Genomic DNA, 24,285 nt, shown 5'->3' on the forward strand with positions numbered 1-24,285 from the left:
ACACACACACACACACACACACACACACACACACACACACACACACACCAGGCAACTGTATTCAGACTGTAGCACACCTATACTTTTTCCTACAAGGGAAGCTTCTAGCTTTCTGAAAATAGAGCATTGCTCTGAGGATGGGTCCTGAAAATGCTTGCATCCTCAGCTGCTCCTACAGGTGGCACCTGCTCATGGGCTCTTTGGACCACTTGGATATGGATACTTAGAGATTTGGAAGGAGCAGCAAGCATGAGAAGAAGTAGGAGATAGCCATAGCAGTGCTTTCTACCCTCGCAGGCAAAAGTCAAGGGGCCCCTAGAAGGATTCCAGGATGCATGTTTCTTCAGTGTCCTGTCAGTCTGTGGTCTGCTGTTCATGAGACAGAGTCTATCTGGTTTCATATTCTTCCAGGGAATTAACATTACACATCTCTCATGACAGATGCCATTTAGAAAATAGGTTTTGAGTAAATTAAACACTAGTTTGTGGTTCTTGAAACTAAAGCTTGAGTGATATTTGCATGGACTTAAAATCATAGAGACAGCCTATGTTACTATGAGATAACTCATCACACCTGGCTATTTTATGGATGTTAATAGAATTTTATATATCTGTACATAGCTTATTTAACAGCTCTAATCTGGACTAATTTCTCTAAGATATACCTAAAGATTTACTTTAGCTCAAAAATAAAGCTGAAAATCACTGGCTATTTTATATTCTGCCTGAAAGCTTAAGTGACATGGGCTAATAGGGAAGCCGTTTGTCACAGTTATGAAGGGAATTGGTTTCCCAGGTTATCTTTTTTTTTGTACTGGGTAGATTTACAAGGGAAAGTCACTCTTTTGTGATATTAAGTAAAGATTTCATTTTCCACAGCTGATTACCCATGTAGGAGATGGCTCAGCCTGAAGTCTCCTGTCATTTAATGGGTGACAGTGGTAATTTTCTGCTCAGTTGCTAATGGTCTTTCTAACCTCCATAGAGGATAAGGGTACAAGATAGCTAACCCACGGCTTGAGATACATATTCAGGCTCTGGCTAACTAGAACCATGAGGGTATGGGCATCTTTTAAGGCTCCTTTAGATTTAGGAAAGAGACGGTTAGGACTATGGATTCCTTTCTCCTCCCAATTTCTGAGAACCAGGTCACTGTACTGAGAAACCTCTCTGGCCACCATGGGCTATGAGTGATCTGTTTGATATGGTGACATATTTGCATAAACTCTGCAGGGAGGAATGGTTAAGAAGGTAACGGACTACTAGAAATAACAAGGACCGAGTGAAGTATGTTGGCTGCATAGTTTTCAGCATGGTTGAAGACAGTTGTTGCAAGAAAAAGCAAGTGAAACTGTCAGCCAAAGGTATCAAAAGTGACTTATGGATGGTCCTATTTCCAAAGAGCATGAAGGAAGTAGTGTAGGTGAAGTCAGGTTATCAACATTTTAAAAGGCTACTCAGGTGATTTAAATGTGAGGACACATTCTTCTTCCTTCTGGTGATTCCTCTATATTCTTCTTGGAGTGGATGTAGCCTGAGTTTAGGGTAGCTGGTGGGAGTTTGAAAAAAAAGTGGGCTAGAAATATCAGTGGGCTCTATATCTATGTATCTATGTATCTATGTATCTATCTATCTATCTATCTATCTATCTATCTATCTATCTATCTACCTACCTACCTATCATCAGTCTGTCTGTTTTTCCTTCTGTCAATGTATGTATGTATGTATGTATGTATGTATGTATGTATGTATGTATGTATGTATCTATCTATCTATCTATCTATCTATCTATCTATCTATCTATCTGTGTCTATCTATCTATCTATGTATCTATCTATCTATCTATCTATCTATCTATCTATCTAATGTATCTATCATCTATCTCTATCTATCCATCTATATGTCTATCTACCATCTTGCTATCTTTCTGTCAATGTATGCATGTATGTATCATCTATCTATCATCTAGCTATTTATGCATCATCTATCATTGATCTATCATCATCACCATCTATCATTTATCTATCATCTATTGCTTATGCACCTAGTAGCTATCCAGCTTCAGCTACAAGTGTTGTGTGATAAATTTCCTCTTCCTTTAAACATTACACAAATGCCCTGGAGCTTCTGTGATCCTTTTGATCCAAACATATGTAACTGACTTTGAGGGTGGAAAATTCTGTGAATGGTCATCAGACAACTGAAGGATTTCCTTTCATTCTCTAGACTGGGTACTTTGGGAAGGACATTAGCCTGTGGACTGGTCTGCAGCTGCTACAGTTTGGATATGGCCCAATTATATCCTCCAAAGGCTTATTTGATGGGAGACTTGATGCTTATTGGGGAGGTATTGAAGGGTGATGTGGAACCTTTAAGAAATGAGGCCATGCAGGAAGTGTTTAACCCCGATAATATGAGGGAAGTTCTCCTGTAGGTTCTTCCTGGAGGTTTTCAGGAGACAGTTATAAAAGCATGAGTTTGGCTTCACTCAGCTGTAGTTGCTTCATGGCTTAAGATGTGACCACCAAGGACACACATGCTGCTACCATCACTGTCCATCCAGTAATCTGCTTAACTGGAATTTAGCTGATGGAAGAACCAGGACTTTAAGGCCTCAAAATTGTGCACTAATGCACTTTTTTTTTATAGCCCATGTCAGATATTTCTTTGCAGTGATGAATCTCTTATTAACACAGTATCTATGGATCTGAGCATCACGCCCATGAGGATTACACCCATGAGGTCTTTAAGAAAAAATATGAAATTCAAGGAGGGCCAGAGATAAGCCAAGAAACTCTGGGTTCCACACAGTAGGATGAACTGTGAAAGACAAACACAGACAGATGTGGAGGACTGATATTCTTTCAGAGGAAAACCAGTCATAAACATCATCTTTTAGTAAATGTTTTAGCAACTCAATGATCACAGCGGCAGACAATTAGAAAGCATGGCAAGAGATTTTAAATGGAGTCAGCACCAGCAATGGGCTCCTTAGTGCAGACATAAGGGAGTATCAGTTATTACTAATTTCCTTTGTTTGGTTTGTTAATTTCCTGCTTTACAGGATCTGTCTTTTCTACATACTGAGAGATGGCTCCAAATATTAGTTTAAAATTATTTCATTATTCAGTGTTATTTACTTTGCTATTGCATAGTTCTGAACAGCAAAGCATTAGTATGACACGGATGGATTGTTTGTGTTTTCCTAATTGCATCTCTTTTATCTCCATGGAGTAGAAATATGATTAAATGGAACTTCCACATAAATTAACAGGCTACATAAATGGAATTACTATCTCTGTCAGTATTCACATTAGTCTAACTTTTCTTCAGATATTACATTACAAAGTCAACAGGGAGTATGCAAAGTGATTGAGTAAAACCCTTCCACTCAAATCATCAGACATGCTTCAATCTCATTCCATGACCAAAAAATATAATCATAAATAAGTAGGAAAGTATTTGAATACATATAAAAAGGGCTAACTATTCCTAGTGAGAAACCTGCCATGACCCTCACAGTGGCAGGCATGCTAATTTAAATACACCATAGTATTAATGTAGTTAAAAAATCAGAATGTGGAGTTGTGGAGCCAGGTTCCAATTCACCTTTATAAAGTGACTAGAAATTTAATAGAAGGTTAATTAGGAAGAAACATACCAGGAAAGAGGATCCTTCTAGGCTAACAGGGTAGATATGTAACCTGGAAAAAATCTCCTGTGCCAACTATTCTCTGGATGATTTGCCTACATTTTCTCATTATACAAGTACACATTACAAAGACAGATATCTTACTTACTATATCCATTCACAGGCCAAGACAATGAAGTTCATCTCTTCCCAGACACATCACCAGGCTAGAATGTTGATTGTTTTTCTATTCACAATAGCCAGGTGATGTAGACTGAACATAAAGCAACCGGTAGATGAATGGATAATGAAACTGTGGTACATGACACAATAGAATTTTAATCAGCCAGTCAGAGAGGTGATATTTGCAAGAAAAAAATATATATATTTCTATAGGAATGTAATTCATGAGGTTCTGAGCAAATCTATGGGCTTGTTAATTCAGGCTCTACAAAATTCTTTGCTGCTGTAGACTTCAATTTGAAGGTTGTAAATCCCTGCTTACTTTGTTGAATGCTACTGAATGGCCTTTAACAGCTTCTAGAGAACACTCACATTCTATGGCCTTCCTCTATGCTTAAAATCACCTCACTGGTCAAGATACTCTTATGACTCCTATTTTTTTCTGCCTCTTCTTTGTGCCTTTCTGTTTCATTCTTCCATTTTATGGACTCCAGAATTAGATTTGGCTAATAGGGAAATCCAGGATAACCTCTCTAAATTAATCATCATTTTACCCACAAGCATACTTTTGCCATAATACACAACCTAGATTTACATCTTAGGGACTTAGGGGACTATTATGCACACCACAGAATTGCACTAAAAGCTTCAGAAATACTGGATATTGGTGATTCTCTCATCAACTAAAAGGTTAAGTAATTCCATGATTGATCCATATATTACATGCTACCTTTGGGAAAACATCCTCATAAATTGTCAACTATCAATCAAATTTTCAGTGGGAAGCAGGTGTGAACTGAGTCTTGGCTAAGTAGGAAAAGTCCAGAGATTATGGGCAATATTTTCTACTAGAGGAAACCCTGAGCACAACCCTGGAGTTGACCAACTTCATGCTTGGTTTAAGGAACTGTGTTCTGTTCACTCACTCATCACACCTGCTTTAGGCAAGCAGAGGGTGTGAATAACTGCAGGTTAGTTGGCTGAGGGATGGAATTTTATCCACATGGTCTTACGTTTGCAAGATCTTCTAACTAAGAACATCTTAAATGTCATGATTTACTTACACATGGTAAATATGTGCTTCTTTATGGATTAACACACTCCTAATTTATTATCTATTATAGTGCAATTCTCTAATGTTTCTATGTTTTATGTTAGGAATGGAAAAAAAATCAGATGATTCAATCCCATTTTTGTAGGTAATGGACACAGTCACAGATAAAATCAAAGTACAATGTACAGGAACAGTGTTAGTTGGGGTTACTATTGCTGTACTGAAACACCATGACCAAAAGCAAGTTGGGAAGGAAAGGGTTTATTTCACTCACAGATTCATATAACAATTCATCAAAGGCAATGAAGGCAGAGACTCAAGCAAGGCAGGAATATGAAGCCAGAAGCTGAGACAGAGGCCACGAAAGAGTATTACTGATATGCTCCACATGGCTTACTCAGACTGTTTATAGAACCCAAAACCACCAGCCCTAGGTTGGCACCACCCACAACTTATGGGCCCTCTGACTTCAATAACTAATTAAGACAATGCTCTATAGGCTTGCCCACAGCCTGATCTTATGGAGAGATTCCCTCAGGTAAGGCTCCCTCCTCTCCAGCTTGTGTCAAGTTCGTACAAAATCTGTACTAAAACAATTCATTATAAGTAATATCTGGAGTATTTTGATTACATGTGACTACATGCATGGTATACACACACCTGTTTACTCTTCTACTTGTAACCAGGGAGTTCTGGGTGGTTTTCTTTTGTAGGCTTTACCTAGAAAACTTCACTCAGTAATTACTCATTTCACAGTGCCGTGTTGTGCCCATCTGTGCAAAGCATAACCTTACAACCACACTCTGCTTAATCAAAAGCCACATGCACATCTGTCACACTTGTACACCATTTCTGGGGACAGTGATACTTTATCGAGTGTCTGATTTAGTCATGTAGATCTTTTTTTCCCCTAGGAAGGAAAATTCACACCATTGTTTGTTTGTATGAATTGTTTGGCCATGGTAGGACTTCTGAGCTGGGCAGTCTCACTGTTTGCATCTTTGAAGATAATAAGAATGGATAGGAGACCTATTCTTTAGGAAAAACTTGACAATTACATACTCTGTGTCAGGAAGGGAGGAGTTACTTTATGTGGTCATTTTCCCTGCAGCTAGAATTTAGGGGATTGTTTTTTATGACCTTTGAAACAATTTTAATTTCCTCAACATAGAAAGGCCATTACTTAATCCCAGTAACAATTACGATGAAAACAGTTCTGAGTATGCATAAATAGAATGGGACTGTCCTCAGTGAGGGGTACTAGTGAATATTGTTTTCAAAGAGCTATTTTAAGAGCTGAGAAGGGAGTAAGGAAAAAGGAGAGAGGAGGAGAAGGAAAGTTAGATATAGAAAAGGGGTGAGGAGAAGAAAGGGGAGAGGAATTGAAGAATGGAGGGTTAGAAAGATAGGCAGAGTGACAAAGAACAGAGAAAAGGGAACAAGATACTGGATGAGGACATGAAGGGATGAGGTGATAAGAGGATAGAAGGAGGTAGAGGCTGACATAGTTTCCTGGATGGCTTTGTGAAGCGCTGAAGTTAAGGATTAGTTTATGACATTCCAGGGTAAATTCAAAATCACAGAACTTCCTCTGCAGTGGATCCTTAGGAAAAACATATTCTCAATTCAGTGTTTCTCTTCTGATTCATGAAGAAGCATACACCAACAAATCATGAATCATCTCCCATTTGAGGCCAACAAAGAGCTAGCATATATTCTTGAGACCAGAGATGGTTTGCAGTATTTTGAATTTTACGTTTAAGAAGTAATAGCTCTGTCGAGCCTTTCAGAAGACCCTACATAGCAACATGTCAAAGTAGATGCTGAGACTCATGGCCAAACTTTGGGCAGAGTGCAGGGAATCATATGAAAGAAGAGAGAGTTAGTAAGACCTGGAGAGAACAGGAGCACAGGGGCTTGTCTGAGACTGATTCTCCAAACAGGGACCATGCATGGATATAACCTAGAACCCCTGCTAGGACATAGACCATGGCAGCTCAGTATCCAAGTGGCTTCCCTAATAAGGGGAACAGGGACTGTCTCTGGCATGAATTCTTTGACCTCCCCACCCCCCCGCCGTGGGAGGAGAAGCCTAGCTAGGCCACAGAGGAGAACATTGCAGCCAGTCCTGGTGAGACCTGACAAGCTAGGGTCAGATGGAAGGAGAGGAGGATCTCCCCTATCAGTGGACTTAGAGAGGGACAGGGAAGGAGATGAGGAAGGGAAGGTTGGATTGGGAGGGAATGAGGGAGGAGGCTACTGCTGGGATACAAAGTAAATAAACTGTAATTAATATAAAAAATAACAATTTAATAATAAAAAATAGTAATAGCTCCAATAACAAAGAAAATTCTTCACTTGATGAAAGTGGCAGAATGAAGAGGTAAGTACTAGAGGATGAGACTAGGATAAGAGTTAGGTTCTGGAAGAAAAATCTGTTCTCAGACTGTACATAGAACAGAACACTCTAGACAGCCTGAAGCAAGAAAACACCATCATTTTTTTTTCAGCTGAACCTACCAATAGGTCCTAGTTTTACCTTGAGGATCAGTTTAGCTTGCTTTTTACACCTTGCAATTTTTTAATAAAATATAGTATTTCTTTAATATCTTCTTATGCTGACAGCAATCAGAATGTACTGATACTTAAACCATGAGCTTGGCAGTGTTTCAGTGTTAACAAATCTGTACTACTTTTCTGGCTCCTTCCATTAAGTCTCTCCATGATTCTCTGTGACACTTGGATAAAATTATTTCTGCCAAGATCTATTCTTTTCTATGGAAGAATTGAAGACAAATCTTCTCATTTCATCTATTTTTGTACCTGTCATTCTTCAACAACCATTTAGAAGAGTATCGGTGAAAGGGAACATATTACTCCATTTCTTGTTCTGATAATGAAATATCTGAGGTAGGCTACTTTGTAGAGAACAAAAAGTTTGTCTTGATTATGGCAGTTCATGAACTAGGGTTCTCATCTGGCAATGCCCTCTTGCTGGCAGACCATGCTAGGACAAGAGGCAGGGAGTATGCATGTGGTCTCCTCTTTGTCTGGATGAGGCTACCGGGATTGAATCATGAAAGGTTCATTTTTATGAACTAACCAAAAGGCCTATGTCTAAACACCATAGTCAGATGAGGTTCCTACTTTTAAAAAATGACTTCTAGGGGAGTAGGGAGGAGCTTATGGGAGGATACAAAGTGAATAAAGTATAATTAATAAAATAAAATATAAAAAATAATAATAAAGGACTTCTATATTTCATTTCTGTGTGTTTGCTCATGTTGGCTAGTCTGGCTGGCTAACTCTCTCTCTCTCTCTGTATGTGTCTGTGGATGTCTGTGTGTGTCTGTGTATATACATGTGCACATTTATGAGAAGCTAGCAGAGGGCATAGCTCTTCTGGAACTGTAGTGCCAAATTTATGAGCTCCCTGGTGTGGGTACTTGAAACTCTGAACAAACAAGCAAGTGCTCTTAAACACTGAACCCTTTCTCTAGCCTTATTTCCACCTTTTAAACACTTCAAAATAGGATGGTAATTGTACATATGAAGCTATAGAGAACAAATAAATATCTTAGAATAAAGATATAAAATCATGATATATCATATAATACATGAAATATCAATAACACAGTTGCCAGACATTTTAACAGTAGCACAGAAACAGCAAGAGAGTACCAAGAAGTTTTTACCATCAAGATGGCATCACATCTGTCAATCTCTAAGGACCCCATGCAGATACTTTAAAAATCTAGTTCACACAGCTCACACTAGCCTTGCAGCTTGCAAAACTTCTACCTTAATTATGTGAACAGGACATTATTTTTTGGGAGAAGAAAAATCATCAGAATTCCTTATTTAAGAAAACTGAGCTCTTGAAAAGAAAATGATGACGGTATAGTAGATAATGGTTGAAAAATATGGATAGTGCAAACCTCTAATTATTAGAGACTTTCTTGGCCTTTTTATAGCTTTGCATTCTGTTTTCCCACTCCTGGGTTTTCATTACTTACTAGTACCTGTGCTATATGACAGAGGAAATAGATCTAATTTAGAGGGGACAGTCGGCCACTTGGCAATGCCTTAGTAGAACAGGTCATTGTTTAAAGATTTTCTGTATATTAATATCATGTGTGAGGGCTTTAACTTAACAACTCTATCCCCACGAAGAATTCATGTACCGAGCTCAAGAGCGTAGGGTGTGCACACCTGTGCCCTGGAGCATATCCTGAATGAGGGTGAGCACTGAATCCATGTTATATCTATTATGGCCCAGCATGGAGAGATCTTTTCTTCAGGCCAAAAGGCAAGTGGTTCACCTCAGCTGTCTGTAGGAGCAGAGGATTCTTCCTACAGTAGAACAACCCTTCCTATTTCTGCCTCAAAACCATTGATGCCTACTTGCTACATCATTCTGCTGCCTTAGAGGCACCTAGCTATTCAGAACAGGAAGGAACTATTTCTGTGTTCCTCTCCACTGAAGCTATTGAGTAGAGAAGAGCCTCGTACCTTCTCCCCTTTTTCATCTGTTGTCTTTGAGACTTGCGGTAGCTCTGTTTCTTTAAGAATATTCCTCAATTTGAAATCTGACATAATGACCTAACAGATGTCTTATGAATACTCAGTGCAGAAATACATACAAACTGCTTTTTATGGTAAATGTTTAACAAAAACTATCTTTACATTCTCTTGTTTTTTTGTTAGTTTGTTTTTGATATTGTACTTCAATTACAATATTTCTTCCTTCCCTTTCCTCCCTCTTAGCCTACCCATGTACCCCGTTCTTTCTCAAGTCATGTCACCTTTTTTCCTTAATTGTAATTTCCTTCATATATACTTATATGTACATATATTTCTAAATATAACCTGTTGAGTCCATTTAATGTTACTTGTATGTACTAAAGAGAGTCAATGTTAACAATCTCTAAGTTCATATTTTCCATATTGTGTCAATACCTATTCCCATAGTATGTGCTCCATAGACGTGTTTAATGAATAGTTTAATGAATAACTAGATGAAGTCCCATTGACTACATACTATCAATGTGTGTTGGTAGAAGATGAATATGACCTAGATGTTCATACACAGAGTGTTAAAATATGAAAAGGTGAGTCGGTGTCACACTTCTCAGAAGGGTATTTTAACCGTGTGCCACAAAGCAGAGGTAAGTACTTTTCTGAATGCAGCAATTGGCCTTTGGGGACTAATAGCATGGCTGTTCATAGACTGGTGACTGTATGTTAGCAACGGCTATCTCTATAATACGATTAGTCTTGAAACAAGAAGTTGGAAGGCACAGGGATGAGGCTTCCTCCTATCCCATCTTCCTCCCATTATGGCTCTGAGAGTGATACCTCACTTTTCTACTGAGTCAGGGTGCTTTGTCAGTGTGTCCATATAAATGTCTTCTCTTTCAGACGCTCTTCAGAGAAACCTCAAACCCCCATTCCTACAGGTGATGGAACAAAAAGGAGTCTTTAGCTCCTCCAGAGACTTCAAAGATTTGCATATTATCTTATGGTTTGAGGGGTTAGTATTGCTCTTTTAAAGATGAAATGTAAGGGGACAATGGAAACATCCCTCACTCTGATAAAATTTGTGCATCTACAATAATAGGCACCATCTTTGTGAGCATGCCTTGTGTCTTGATTATGAGAAGGCTCTAATGCCATGTCACTGCTAGCTCACTCACTTTATCAGTCCCTAGGGATCACAGCACCATGTCACACCTGGGCCTAGGCAACCAGGTGTTTCCTTAGGAAGGCTGCAAAGATGTACCACACATACCAATCTGGAATTAACAACAATATATGAACAATAAATGAAGAAGAATTCATTTCAACTTATTTTCACCATTATTGGATGACAAATTCCCTTTTTGTTGTTGTTGTTGTTGTTTAAAAAGAGCATACCTAGTAACAAATTCCATAGATGAGAACTGTGAGCTCTGTATGACTACCAGCTGGCTATTGGAACCTTTCCTACATCAAGTGAATAACAAAAGCATTTTTTTTTCCAGAATAAAATTCTGGCAAAATGGTTTAATATAGAATAATCCTTTAACAGCTATAGATGACAAGTCTTTTATAGTTATTTGTCACAAAGATGAATTATTTGAATCTGACACATCTGAGATGCTTTATATGTACATATCTTATATATGTATCTATCTTTTCTCCATTTTTCTGTTCTTTAATAACTGCCAAAATGGAATGCAATCTAGTTCTCTTAAAGTGTTGCAGAATTTTAATATGAAAAAAGAAATGGAATCAGACTGGAATAGTGCATAATTGAGCTTGGAAAGAATTCGAAATTGCCTTATTGATGAGAACTACATAATCCTGAGCCACTGTGCTAGCCTGCAGCAACTGCTGGACTTGTCTGTTTCTATTTCCTCTAGTTACAGCTGCTCGTCCTTGAACCAGAGGCGCTTCATACAGATATGCCAGGTAATTTTTTATACACACACATGCACATATCAGAAGCTGTTCAACACTGAAAATCATTCTTTGCAAAACATGTTTGCACATGTCTGTTAGCAGTTATAAGATTCATAGCCTTATTGCGATAGAAAGAAAATCACCTATTTCTCTGTCATTACGCCAAGCTTAGCTTGGATATGTTTCTGATCTCAATCCAATAGTGTTGATTTCTCACTTTGTCCAAGAACACAAGCAAACTTTTGATCCCTTTATCGTGGCACTCACCAATGAATAACCTCAAGTATTTCTGTCTGTAAAGACCTGAAGGTGGTTTCAGACTGCATTCTTGAAGTCTCTTGAGTTCTGCAGACCTATTTGGGAAGTCTAGAACACAAGGCATGGTCCTGTGGAATGAGGGTAAGATCTAACACACATGGGCTGGTTGTGTGGATGGCTGTAAGGGCTTTTTTTTTTCTACTCCTAACTCTTTTTTTTAAATTAATTTTTTATTTTTATATATTAATTACAGTTTATTCATTTTTATCCCAGCTGTAGCCTCCTCCCTCATTCCCTCTCCATCCCACCCTTCCTCCCTTATCTCCTCCTATGCATCTTCCCCAGTCCATTGATAGAGGAGGTCCTTCTCCCCTTCCATCTGACCCTATCTTATCAGGTCTGATCAGGACTCGTTGCATTATCCTCCTCTGTGGCCTAGCAAGGCTGCTCCTACTCTCAACTCTTTAAGCACTGACTCAATTCAGTCAATGCAGTTCATGAATATGCTTTAGAATTTCATTTCAAGGAAGGCTTGAATCACTGGAAATCAAAAGCTGCTGTGAGTTTTCCAACTACAGTCAAAAAGAGGGAGGGAGGATCATTTCAAAAGTATATTTTATTTTATGTGTCTGAATGTCTTGCCTGCATGAATGGCTGTGCCCATATAGGTCAGAAGACTGCATTGGATCTCATGGGACTGGAATTACAGGTGATTGGGTTATGCCAAGGAGGTGCTAGAAACTGAACTCCCCCCACCCACCAGTCCTCTGGAAGAACAGACAATGCTGTTAATCTCTGAGCCATCTCTTTAGCCCCCAACTGGGTGCACTCTTAGTTAAGATCTTCTTCAGTTTGGGGCCATTCTTATCCTGCTTTGAGGGGAGGGAAAGGAAAGAAGGAAAGAAAGGACATCAGATCTGTAAGAAATTTTGGAAGAGGGTGTGTGGAAGCGGGTAAGCATTTCCTCCCTGGTTTCCGTACAAAACAAAAGACAAATGAAGGTTGGTGGAGAAGCCCTGGCTGACGTTTTCAGAGCATGAGGACAGGAGAGGTGACTGGGTATGGGGTACTCAAGACAAACAGTCCCTAAGAAACAAAGCAATGGAGGCAGTTGGCACAATTTTCAGTGTTTGAAAGGGACAGAATGAGCATGACAGCAATGATGTGGGCTTCAGAACAGAGATGATGGCAGATGGAACTGAGGTTTCAAGAGAAACACTTTCTGCTGACGGTAACAAAGAAAGCAAGATGTCTTGAAGCAGGTACTTAACGTGTGTCAAAATTCTCAGATACCTATTGAACCCATGAAAGTCTGAAAGAAGCTGGGTACGGTGGCACAGGCCTGTAGTCCAGTCCCAGAGGCAGAAGCAGGTGGATCTCTGTGGCTTTGAGGCCAGCCTGCTCTACAAAGTCCTGGAGAGCCAAGCTACCCAGGGATTCTCAAAAAAAAAAATCAATCAATCAATCAATCAATCAATCAAACAAACAAACAAAGAAATGAAAGTCTGAAAGAATGAGATCCCATATACACATGAGTCCTGGGGTCTAAACATTGAGCCAGCAACCCATTGGGGTGGAGAGTCTCAAGTCATGGAGGTGTAAACAGACCAGTCTTTTGTAGTAACTGCAATTGACTATATCCTTTTAACAAATCACTGAAACAGCACACTTCAGTAACGGTAACTGGGAAATTTGTTCAGTTCAGTTTGTGTTCCCACCACACAGTAAATGTAAAGCTGCTCCCCCCTCCTAGATCGATGGCTTGCAGAAAGACGTTGCCCATGGCCTACCATCTTCCCAAGAAATCTCAACTGCACTCAATTGGTCATAAATGACATACAATCAATCCTATCTTCAAAGGTGGTTGTGAAAGTGACTTCCTTTCTGACCGTGTGCTACAGGAAGCACAGTTCATGTAGGGTTAATGAGCAGGGTGCGCATGTCCTATCTCCCACAGTGGTATTTGATGTTTTAGTCTCCTTTGCTTGCTTCTGAATCTACACTTTCTGCAAAATTTTCTCTATTTCTTTATCCTTTTTCACCCCCACTGAGTGCTCTGAGTTCCTTCTTAGTGAAAATCCCTGATGCAGCTCTTTATTCACCTTTGATGGTATATATGCATTTCTTATATTCATGACATTTTTGTGAATGCTGTTTAGAAATGTGTTTGGGAAAACCTTTTGGAAACAGCTCTTTTTTTTTTTAAAGAAAGTAAGAGTAATTAGAAGATAGAGTGCAGGAAGCTAGGACTCGAGGGCTATACTGCCAGATTCTTGGGTTTTTGTTGGGGGGGGGAGGGGGCTTGTTTCTGAGTCCAGGCTATCCTGTACTGGAAGTGTAGATCAGGCTGGTCCAGAACTCACAGAGATCTACCTGTCTGTTCCTTCCCAAGTGGTGGGATTAAAGGTGTGAACCATCATGCCCAGCTACTGCCAGATTCTAATGGATGCATGGTTCCTTACTACATGTGTTGACTGGATAGTGTCATTTGGCCTCCCTCCATGACTCAGTTTTCTCATTTGCATTTTTAATAAAATTAGTTATGTAAACCACAGACTTCTGAGGATTAAATGAATTTAGAATTTCATAGATCAGTATCTGGAGTTTTGAAGTGTTAATAATAATGATAATAATGATTGTTTACATATTTAATAATAAATTAATAATAATGATTGAGCTAAGCAAAGCATTGCATTTTTAGTCTTGGTGTTATAGATGGAAAAATCAGAAGGCTGAAAGATTGGCTCTACTTTTATTGCATTTAGAGTTTATTAATTGCATCTGAATGGAGCAGGGAAGGCAATTCTACAGGGTGCAAAAGTTAGTCAGACTTTTCCAAAAGGCAGCCTAAAAATGTCTTTCAAATATGCAGTGTTAATGTTTTCAGTTTTTTTTTATTTTTTATTAATTACACTTTATTCATTTTGTATCCCCCCATAAGCCCCTCCCTCCTCCCCTCCCGATCCCACCCTCCCTCCCCTTTCTGCATGCATGCCACTCCTAAGTCCACTGATAGGGGAGGTTCTCCTCTTCTTTCTGATCTTAGTCTATCAGTTCTCATCAAAAGTGGCTGCATTGTCCTCTACTGTGGCCTGAATGTTTTCAGTTTTAGAAAATTTTGGTTTTACATCATGCTAATGCAAATGCATGAGGAAAAGTATAGTAGACACTACACTAGCTCTACGTTAAAACATTGTTGTGATGACATGAATCACATATATCTTAGGATTAAGATTTCTATAAAATCTATGTTAACTTCTATTGGTGCACACTGAAGCAGACACCCAACAGGAATGAATATGGCATAACTTAAAAACAGGGTTTGTATCAGGATGCACTGAAGACATAAAGAAGGAAGGAATAATGGGAAGTGAATGAAAAATTAACATGTGGATTTTTGTACATGTGAATACATACATTACCATCACCTCTGCACACATACATACATAGGTATATATGCATATATACATATAGGCATGCATACATTTAATAAATATAGTATATCATATATTTGGCAGATATTAAGTTATTCTACAGGTGGAACTTTTATATCTGACTTGTTTTTAAGTTTATAAGTATATTAACAGGAGTAAGCTTTACTTTGGTAGTCAGGAAAACAACTTAGTTAAAGTTTTTTCTTTAAAACAACAACTATAAACAAACAGAAAGAGAAAATCTCTTTGCAGCCTTTCTCAGTGTGACTATAGACAAAATACCGGGTCTTTAATGTTAGTCTTCTTAGCTCTGCAATAGGTAGTCCCGAGCCTTCTCACAGTGAGGGTTGACTTAGAAAGTTCATCACAATTCCCCATTATCCAGCCTGAACCACGGATACCTCCAGGAACCACAGTTGTCTTCCTCCATTTCCTGTTCATTACAGAGAACTTTCATAGCAAGCCTAGTCTCTTGAAAATAGAAACATATTTCTTGACAAAGATTCTTTATTTTATTCCACAAGTGAGATAAATTTCACAAATTTAACTGTTCTCTTCTATCAATATATCAACATTCCTGGGATCATTGTTTGTAGAGCATGAAGGAAAGCATATCATCCAAAGAGAGAATGAGATGGTTACAGGAGAGGAATGAGTGCTAGGTTCCAGGGAGCCCAGGGTTCATACACATGCACATGTCCCTGCCCATCTATGTCCAGCAGAGCATTTTATGATTGGGTGGGGAAGTTGCTTCTTGATAAAGACATTCATGTGTAAAAAAAAAAAAAAACCAAAACAATAAAAACAAACAAACAACAACAAAAACAAAAAACAGCAGGAAGGGCATGCTCCCCTGAATATCACTAATGACTGTTTCTATAAACAAAATTACACATACATGTATTCATTTTATGAGTTTATCTCTATTTTGTACATTAAGGATAGAGTTTTTAAAAACAAAATGTTTAATGAATATTGCAAATTTTACTTATTCATGTTGGAAATATATGAAATTAAATGATAAATGATAAAAACACAGTCTTTGGAAAAAAATCACACTTTTGTTTTGGTCAAAATTAGCAAGCAGCATGGACACATCATCAACTATGACCAAGTAGGCTTCATCCCAGGCATGCAAGGGTGGTTCAATATATGGAAATCCATCTATGTAATCCACCATATAAACAAACTGAAGGAGAAAAACCACATGATAATCTCCTTAGATGCTGAAAAAGCATTTGATAAAACCCAACACCCATTCATGTTTAAAGTCCTGGAGAGATCAGGGATACAAGCACATACCTAAACATAGCAAAGGCAATATACAGCAAGCCTATAGCCAACATCAAACTAAACAGAAAGAAGCATAAATCAATCCCACTGAAATCAGGGACAAAGCAAGGCTGCTCATTATCTCCATATTTCTTCAACATAGTTCTTGAAGTCCTTGCTAGAGCAATAAGACAACTAATGGAGATCAAGGGGATACAAATCAGAAAGGAAGAAGTCAAAGTATCACTATTTGCAGATGTTATGATACTATACATGAGTGACCCCATAAATTCTACTAGAGAAATCCTATAGCTGATAAACACCTTCAGTCAAGTGCCTGTATACAAAATTTATTTAAAAAAAAAATCAGTAGCTCTCCTGTATAAAAAAGAAAAAAGGGCTAAAAAAGAAATTACGGAAACAACACCCTTCACAGTAGCCAGAAAAAAAAATGAAGTACCTTGGTGTAACTCTATCCAAGGAAGTCAAAGACATGTATGAAAAAATTTCAAGTCTCTGAAGAAAGATATGGAAGAAGATAGCAGAAGATGGAAAAATCTCCCATGCTCATGGCTCAGCTAGATTAATCTAGTAAAAGTGGCCATTATCAAAAGCAATCTACAGATTCAATTCCCATCAAATTATCAACACAATTTCTTACAGAACTTGAAAGAAAAATTCTCAACTTCATATGAAATAACAAGAAACCCAGAATAGCTAAAACAATCCTCTACAATAAAAGATCTTCTGGAGGTATCTCCATCCCTGATCTGAAGCTGTACTATAGAGCAATAGTAATAAAAACTGCAGTTACTGGCATAGAAACAGAATGGTGGATCAACGGAATTGAATAGAAGACCCTGAAATAAACCCACATACCTATGGATACTTGATTTTTGACAAAGAAGCCAAATCCATTCAATAGAAAAACATACAGCATCCTCAACAAATGGTGCTGGTCTACCTGGATGTTTACATGTAAAAAAAAAAAATGCAAATAAAACCATACTTATTACCCTGCACAAAATTAAATTCCAAGTGGATAAAAGACCTCAACATAAAACCAGACACACTAAATCTGTTAGAAGAAAAACTGGGGATGAGCCTTGAACTCATTGGCACAGAAGACAACTTCCTGAACAGAACACCAACAGCACAGGCTCTAAGATCAACAATCAATAAATGGGACCTCAGGAAACTGAGAAGCTTCTGTAAAGCAAAGGACACTGTCATCAGAACAAAAAGACAGCCTACAGACTGGTAAACGATCTTTACTAAGCCTATATTTGATAGAGGGCTAATATCCAGAATATATAAAGAGCTCAGGTAGTTAAACAGCAACAAATGAAGTAATCCAATTAAAAAATGGGGTACAGAGCTAAACAGAGAATTCTCAATATAGGAATATCGAATAGCAGAGAAACTCTTAGAGAAATGCTCATTGTTTTTAGTCATCAGGGAAATGGAAATCACCCAATATCAGGATTTCACCTTACATCCTTCAGAATGGCTATGATCAAAAACTGAAGTGACAACACATGCTGGAAGATGTGGAGAAAGGGAAACCCTCCTCCACTGCTGGTGGGAATGTAAATTTGTACAACCACTTTGGAAATCAATCTGGCTCTTTCTCAGACAATTAGGAATAGTGCTTCCTCAAGATCCAGCTATAGCACTCCTAGGCATATATCCAAAACATGCTCAAGTACAAAACAAGGACATTTGCTAACCATGTTTGTAGCAGCTTTATTTGTAATAGCCAGAACCTGGAAACAACCCAGATGTCCCTCAGCTGAGGAATGGATACAGAAATTGTGGTACTTTTACACAATGGAATACTACTCAGCAATTAAAAACAAGGAAATCATGACATTTGCATTGAAATGGTGGGAAGTAAAAAGGCCATCCTGAGTGAGGTATCCCAGAAGCAGAAAGACACACATGATATATACTCACTTGTAAGTAGATATTAGACATATAATATAGGACAAACATACTAAAATCTGTACACCTAAAGAAGCTAGGCAATAAGGAGGACCCTGGGAAAGGTGCTCAATCCTCATTCAAAAAGGCAAACTAGATAGACATTGGAAGAGGGAGAAAACAGGGAACAGGACAGGAACCTACAGAGATCCATCAGGGTATCGAAGCAAATGCTGAGACTCATAGCCAAACTTTGGGCAGAGTGCAGGAAATTTTATAAAAGAAGGGTGAGATAGAAAGACTGGAGGGGACAGAAGCTTCACAAGGAGCTCAGAGGTCTTTTCTGAGACCTCTGAAAAGCCCATGGGTCTTTTCTGAGACTGATACTCTAACCAAGGACTGTGCATGGAGATAACCTCGAATTCCTGCACAGATGCAGCCCATGGCAGCTCAGTGTCCAACTGGGTATCTGAGTAAGGGGAACAGGGGCTATCTCTGACATGAACTCAGTGGCTGGCTCTTTGATCACCTCCTGCTGAGGTGTGGGGTCAGCCTTAGCAGGCCACAGAGGAAGACAATGCAGCCAGCCCTGATGAGACCTGATAGGCTTGGATCAGATGGAAGGGGAGGAGGACTTTCCCCATCAGTGACTGGGGGAAGGGTATGGGAAGAGAAGAAGGAGGAAGGGCCAGATTGGGAAGGGATTAGGGAGGGGCCCACAGCTGGGATACAAGTGAATAAACTGTAAGAAATAAAAAAAAAAATTAAAACAAAAAAATTTACCAGCATGGGTTTGTAGCTATGTGTTTTCCTTAATTTGAGTGAGGTCAGCTGAACTCTGCAAAGGAAATAAGAACAATGGATTTGGTCTTGTTTCTAACAGTAGGAAACAAACTGGTCTTATCATCACATCAATGGATATGGGTACCCTTGCTTCATTGTAAACAATTCAATGAGACATCAGTCAAACAGTTGATGGTTATTATTTTGAGAATAACATGTGCTTTTTGAATTGGTCCGAGTCTATCGTGATGCTGTCATTTCATTTTATTAGTCATTTGTGAGCAGAAAAAAGAAAATCTTCACAATGCCTCTTTCAAATAGGACTTACTTGAAAATTCATCAATGTGTATAAGTGAATATAATGAGAAGTTTTTGTGAGAAGTGGGGCCTGTTTTTGGCTGGTTTCAAGCAGAATGATCTCCAAGGTGAAACATAAATCTGTAACATGTGGGGACCACGAAGGAACACCGGGAATCTAACCTTTACATGTTCAGATTTGAAGAGGATTAAGAAATCTTTTTTTAAATTCTTTATTAATTACACTTTATTCACTTTGTATCCCCCCTGTGGTTCCCTCTCTCCTCCCGTCCCAATCCCTCCCTTCCTCCACCCCGATTAAGAAATCTTAATGTTTAATTTTTTTTTTCTTTTGTAGAAAAGCATTTCATTTAAACTTGAGTCACTCCTAGAAATCGGAGAGTCTCCTTCCTCAAATGTCTATCTTCCTTCCTGTCCACTGAGGCAAGCTTATGTAATCAACTGTCAAGTAAGGTCATTGGCACACATGCTGAGGTTTAGACAGACACCAAAATTTAAAATAACATGGTTTTTGGAATTTGATTTGTTTTACTTTTAGGCATCCTATTAACAAGAAGTGGCTATTATGTGAATAATTTTGTGGTGAAAAACACTTATTAGTGTTCCATGTCCAGATGAACCCCCAAACCTAGTCCTAGAATAAATATTTGGTGCATGAATTATTAACAGATCCTTATTTATGGTATGGATAACACAGCTCTTTTGCCTCTTATATCTGCTGCATATTCTGGTGCCAGAACTCTCTCTCTCTCTCCAGACAGAGATGAAAGCAGAGTAAAGAAACTCCCAAGTGGTCCACTTTATTTTAGTGAATATTTGGTCCGATGACTTGGCAGAGAGAAGCTTTGTAAATGTTGAGGAGAGCAAGCTGCTATGTCTCCATGTCTGTTCGGTGGGAGACTCTGAAGGGATGGAGCATCCGCATGTCATTCAAGAAGACAGCCAAAAGGATGAATGGGAAATCAGCAATTCTGTATCTAAAAAAATGTAAGCTACAAGGGCTGCAATCATTTCCTAATGCCAGTCTCCACAAGGCATTGACTTTTAAGAATGGAACCCCTTTGATTGCATCCTGAGCTATGACCTTGACTTCACACCCTCCTTCCTCTCCTTCACTTAAGAACCCTGCCCTATAAACTGCTGGTTTTCTTAAGTCAGTGTGTAGTTTTACATGAATAATCAGTCTTGAGGGCTTGAGTTGTGGAAGGGCTGTGTGACACAATCCTCCAAGGTCCCTAAATCCAAGTTACCCCACAAGAACCATGTCCATTGTCATGGCCATTTGAAAGGATAATCTCCTCATTCTGGTTGCAGAAACAGATACTTCTCTTATGCATCCCATAATCATCCCACCCTGCTGTGGGCATCATTCCTCTACTTGAGACCCTGGCTGAGCTACAGCTTACCCTTGGAAGGTACTTCATTCCTTCTTTCAACTCTCCTCCCTAAGACATCACCTCTTCAAAGCTCAAAAAGCATAAGGAGAGTGTGCCCAAGAGCCCCCAAATGTCTGCTCTGCAATCCAGCAAACAGATACGTGTAAACACTGCCTTCAGGATCATTAGGTGAAGGTGCCTGCCACCAAATCAAGTTTCACAGCTTGAGTTCCACACCATGAGCACAAATGATGGAGTAAGAGAATCAACATCTGCAAACTATTGTTAAGCACATACTGTGGCACACACAAACACACACATGCACACACATATACTCATTCGCAAAAAATAAGACAATATTTAAAAATATGTAACAATTTACAGAACAGCAATAACCCCCACCACCAATAACCCCCACTACATCATGGCATACTGGTTCTGACCAAACCACCCCAGCACCATTGTTCCTGAGACTAAACCCTAGGACTTCACTTACTAGCAGGCTTACATTAAGCAGATACTTTGCCTCTGTTTCTTCCACTGTAAAGCCAATATAAAGACGGACTCTATCCCACAGAGAGTAAGATCAAATACGTCAATATATTTAACTCTCACAATAGTCATTTTTGATGAGTCTGAGCTAGTAACTGTTTGCTTATATTCATTTCTCACCCTTCATGTCGACATTTACTTTTCCACAGAAAAGACACCTTAGAGATCTGCCGGTCTTCCACCCCTGACGTAGGGCTTGGGATGCAGCGTTTCACTTGCACAGTGGCCAAAATGAAGTTGTCAATTAAGAATAACATCTGAGCCATAAAAAGAATGCCTAGAACTGGAAGTGTCTAAACACCAATGCCAGCTCCACATTCACCGAAAGTGTAGGGAAGCATTTCTGTGGGCAGGGAGTGCCGCTTTTTTTTTTCCAGGGAAGAAATGAATAAATGTGAAGATGACTCTACACCACTGCAAACACCGGGGCTTCCAAATGCACAGCCAAGGCGGTGGACCTGACTAATACCCAGGCTGCATGTCCATGTAGGGTGTTCTCTTATTGTTTCCAACAGGAAGTGCAACTTACAGGATGCCTGATAAATCCATCCAGGAGGGCTAAGAAAAGCAGATGTTGATTCCCTAGCCTTATCAAATGACTCCCTCTCTCTTCACTCACTTGGGTAGTTTGGAGTCAAACAGGATGGAAAAGTAATTTGCCTGCCCTGATCACTTATGCACCCTGTGGGGAGGGGCTGGGAGCAAGTTGGAAATATTAATTTCCCACATTCCACTCTCTTTCTCCCGGTGGTTAACTTAAAATAAAGTATTTGATTTCCCCCAGTCTTTCTACTGATGAAAGACGACAGGTCCAGTAGGTAAGCTCAGCGATGGGAATCTTTATTTCCTGTGCATAGAAATTTTCTGTTTCTACTGTAACCAATTTTGTACCGGAGAGAGATTTCAAAGTCTGCAGGAACAGTGCCCAGGGAGCTGCCATCTCTCATAGACTGGCTGGCTCCCCACATCATATATCTTGCTGCTCGAGCACAGGTCTAGCCAGCTTTGACCTTGCTGAAGCTGGCAGGGCTCATGAAAGTGAGTGAGCTCTTCCTGTATAGTGGGTTCAGTCCTAGATAGATTTAAAATTCTAAAAGTCTTCCCTAAATAAAAAAGGCAACTAGTTAAGTGCATTTTGAGAGATAAATAACTTATTTAGGGAAAGGCTACTTGGTACTTACACATAACTTCTAAGATTATTTAAAATCTATTGCAGTTTGCCATTTTGCTATGTATATAGTCTAAGATTTATCCTTAGATATTATCTCCGACCCGTACAACTATATTAACTGCATATCAGAGAAAAATTACAAAGAAATTGGAAGCTATAAGGCAAGATACATAGAAAGCTATTCAGGGCAGATGGACTTAGCTTTGAGAATTACTGTATACCAGAGACTCATGACTGCTCTTTCTTATTATTGCACAAGAGGGAGGCAAGCTTCTTATGCAGCAGGGCGTATGTTAAATGAGCAGCATGCTCCATTAGTTCGCTGAGAACATGAGTTCCAGACTGCTGTAGGACTGGAAAAGGAAGGCAACCTTGTTCTGTGCTGTGATGTTCTGAAGAACGAGCGCCTGAATGAGTGGTTCTGGCTAAGGCCTGCCTGCTTCCAAACAGGCTAGAGCTGGAAGAGGCCCTGCAGCAAACAGAAAGATCTTGATGGACAGAGACTTCTCTCAACTGTGGTGAGACTCTCGAAATGGACACATGGGAGCCAAACAAAAGGAATGACGGTGTAGTGCCCTGGCAGCAGTTCTCCAGGAAATGGCCGGGTGTGTGTATCCTTGCTGATTACACACATAATAGCTCCACAAGAAGTGCTCTGTCAAGAAAGGCTGCTTCGGAGCTGTGGTTCCAAAAGGAAAAGTAACAGCACCCTAACAGAGCCCTTCTGCAGAGGCAAAGTGCCATCAGAAGAGGATTTATGAGTCCCGAGGCTGAGAACAGTCCTGGCAGAGGAGGGACAGAGGAGCAGAGAGCTCAGTACACATAGCTCAGGAAAGTCCAAGGTGACTCAAGCCACTGAGCTTTTACAAGAAAATAAGAAAAAAATCAAAGAATAAAAGCACAGATCATTGCATGGAGAGGCCAGTTCCTTTTTGTCTTAATCAGCATTGGCGTGCTCCTTGAAGGGATGGTTTATGGTGCGAACATTCCTGTAAAGAAACTATGTAACCTCATTCAGAAGGGCAAATGTCATAGACATCGGAAGCAGGAGAAGACAGGGAACAGGACAGGAGCCTACCACAGAAGGCCTCGGAAAGACTCTACTGATCGAGGTATTGAAGCAGAAGCTGAGACTCATAGACAAACTTTGAGCAGAGCGCATGAAATTTTATGAAAGAAGGGGGAAGATAAAAAGAGCTGGAGGGGACAGGAGCTCCAAAAGGAGACCAATAGAGCCAAAAAAACCAAACCAAAGAAACAAACAACAATGACAAAAACAAACAAACAAACAAAAAAACAACCTAGGCCCTGTGGGCCCTGTGGAGACTGGTACCTCAACCAAGGACCATGCATGGAGAGGACCCAAAATCCCTGCTAAGATGTAGCCCATAGACTCAGTCTCTAAGTGTGTTCCCTAGTAAGAGGAACAGGGGCTGTGTTTGACATGAACTCAGTGGCAGGCTCTTTGATCACCTCCCCCTGGGGGATGCAGCCTTGCCAGGCCAAGGAAGAAGACAATGTAGCCAGTCCTGATGAGACCTGATAGGCTAGGGTCAGATGGAAGGGGAAGAGGACCTCCCCTATCAGTGGACTAGGGGAAGAGTATAGGAGAAGAGGGACGGAGGGAGGGGGCCACAGTCAGGATACAAAGTGAATAAATAGTAATAAATAATTAATAAAATTTTAAAAAAGAAAATACATGTGCACAGACCAAAAAAAAAAAAAAAAAAAAGAAAGAAAGAAAGAAAAAGAAATTTATGTAAAAGGAACTTTTTAATTACTGTCTCTGAGGATTATGGCCTCCTGCTAACCTAGGCCTAGTCCTGGAAGCTTCCTAGCCTCTGTACAATCTAAACTAGGCCTAGAATGTTTTCAGCCTCTGAGAC

General features: G+C 39.5%; 1 protein-coding gene across 1 annotated transcript in view; it reads right to left on the minus strand.

The window, feature by feature from the left end:
- Positions 1 to 24,285, minus strand: part of Fbxl7 (F-box and leucine rich repeat protein 7) — a 404,384-nt gene that overhangs the window by 49,498 nt on the left and 330,601 nt on the right. The gene's annotated exons all lie outside the window — the stretch shown is intronic.

This window comes from Psammomys obesus, unplaced genomic scaffold (assembly GCF_907164565.1).
Source record: "Psammomys obesus unplaced genomic scaffold, mPsaObe1.curated_primary_1811, whole genome shotgun sequence".
In the NCBI taxonomy this organism is placed as follows: domain Eukaryota; kingdom Metazoa; phylum Chordata; class Mammalia; order Rodentia; family Muridae; genus Psammomys; species Psammomys obesus.